This window comes from Rhinopithecus roxellana, chromosome 17 (assembly GCF_007565055.1).
Source record: "Rhinopithecus roxellana isolate Shanxi Qingling chromosome 17, ASM756505v1, whole genome shotgun sequence".
Taxonomy (NCBI): Eukaryota; Metazoa; Chordata; class Mammalia; order Primates; family Cercopithecidae; genus Rhinopithecus; species Rhinopithecus roxellana.
The window spans coordinates 64344398-64346848 of record NC_044565.1 but is presented as its reverse complement, the minus strand read 5'-3'; positions in this window follow the sequence as shown (position 1 = coordinate 64346848).

Genomic DNA, 2451 nt, shown 5'->3' with positions numbered 1-2451 from the left:
TTTTCATTTCCTCTGCAAGCAAGAGGTCCTAAAACAGCTGTTACACTGAGGAAGATGAGAGGGTACCTCTCTCCCTGGCAATGGCAAACTGGAATTGTCATTTCCTCACCCAGATCCCTTCTTATCTTTCGCTCCAGTAAGGCCACTGAAAAGAGAAGAGTCATGGCAAGCTTGCTGTGAGGTCATGGTGCAGGGCATGCCCTGAGGGCAAGCTCCTCCCCAGGCAAAGAGCCTTTGTGAAAACACTTACCTTCCTGTGTCATTCATTCCCACCACCTCCTTCCCTTCCTCCCTCCCTCCATCCATCAATATCTCCACCCATATCTCCCTCCATTCATCTTTCCACTCACCAATCCACCCATCCATCTACCACCAACCCATACATTCATCTATCCACTCATCTATTCACCAACTCATTTATCCAACAATCCATCCACCCTGCAAACGCTGAGGGCTCCACGACATAAAAGGCTCTGTGGGGATGCAGAGAGTTTCTCAAGGATCTAGGGTATAAAGCAAGTGATAAAACAGCCTGTTGACCAGTCATATGATGGAATAGGCTGAGCTTGGCAGGCAGTTACCCCTGTGTCCTCATCTCAGCTGTGAGTCCTTGGGTAAGTTATCAAACCTCTCAGTGCCTCCAATGCTAAATGTGGAAAAAAGGAATAATATACCTACCTAATAGGTTATCTGTGAAGATTACATGAGATAATGAAGTGTTTCCCAAAGCGTGAGAAAACACACCATCAGTGGTACAGGAAAATTTTAGTTGGCACAGGGAAAACTGTTATTTAAAATAGATACTTTAGCAAAAAATTAACCAAACATCAAACTTATAACTTCACAGATATTACTACTTACGATAAATCTAAAGTTTAGATTTAGTTTACATAGAGTGAGAAAGTTCATTGCAACACATGTTACCAAGAAAAGGCTTATATTCAGAATATATAAGAATTTCTGCAAATCAACAAAAACATTTTTTTGAAAAAAGAGAAACAGATAAAAGACTTGAACAGTCACTCACAAAAGAAAGTATCCAAATGGTCACTGTGAAAATATAACTAATCTTAGTAGTAATCGGGGAATGCAAATTAAGAACACAACAAGGTATCACATCCCCTGGATGGCTACATGAAAATAAAGATAAAACTAAGTCTTGGTAAGGATGGAGGGCAATGGAAGCTTGCATACTTGCCTAAAACTTGCATAGAATAGAACTGTAAATTGGTACAATAATTGGAAAACCTATTTAGCACTATCTACTAAACCTAAACATACCCACATTATAACCCAGCCAATATACTCCTAAGTACATGCTCAGCATAAATGTGCCTTAATAAATATGGAGACAATGCTAATACTACTATTATTTCTAATAGCCAAAACTAGAAACAAATAAAATGTCCATAAACAGTAGAATAAACAATGTGCTGATACACACAATGGAATACCACACAGCAATGAAAATAAATGAACCACAGCTATATGCAACAACAGAGGTAGATTTCTCAACTATATTACTGAATTATAGGAGCCAGACTGTGTTAGTTCACCAATGCTGCTACAACAGAATACCAGACACTGGGTAATTTATCAGAAGAGAAATTTATTTCTTACAGTTCTGGAGGCAGGGAAGTCCAAGACCAAGGTATCAACAGATTTGGCGTCTGGTGAGGGCTGCTCTCTGCTCTTAAGATTCACCTCCTTGCTATGTCTTCACATGGCAGAAGGGCCAAATGCGTAGCTAGTCCCCTTGATTAGTGCCTTATAAAGGGCACTAATCACCCCCTACAGGCCCCACATCTTATTACTGCCACAACGGGCATTAACTTCCAACATGAATTTTGGAAGGGATACAAACATTAAAACCATAGCACAGACACACACAAAAGTAAACAGACTATATGATCCCATATGTACAATGAGCAAACACAGGACAACATAAAGAATAGTTTGAAGAGTTACCTCTGGAGAAGCAGGAAGAGGATCTCGGAAGTATTTCCAAGGTCCTGGCCCTGTTTCTTGACTCGGGTGTTTGTTTCATGATAATTTCTTGATTTCTTCATTTACGCTTTTTGTGCTTTTTAATATATCTCCTCTATTCATAATTTTTAAAATATTTCAAAAAGTATTTAAATATTAACACATGGGTACATGATTACAGTAAAATTGTGAGAGTAATAATGATCAAAGTGATGTTAGAAAGAATTAACCTTCACAAGATACAGATTCTGTTCTGTACACTTTACATAAATTGTGTCACTTAATTGTCACAACAATCCTACGAGATACATAATACTATTAGTCCCATTTTATAGATGGGAACACTAAGGCTTGGAGAAGTTATTTGACTAAGGACTCAAGTCATCAGCAGAAAGCCAAGATTCAAACCCAGGCAATCAAGCACTGAAGTCTGTGCTCTTGGCCATCACACCATGTTGCCCTCAC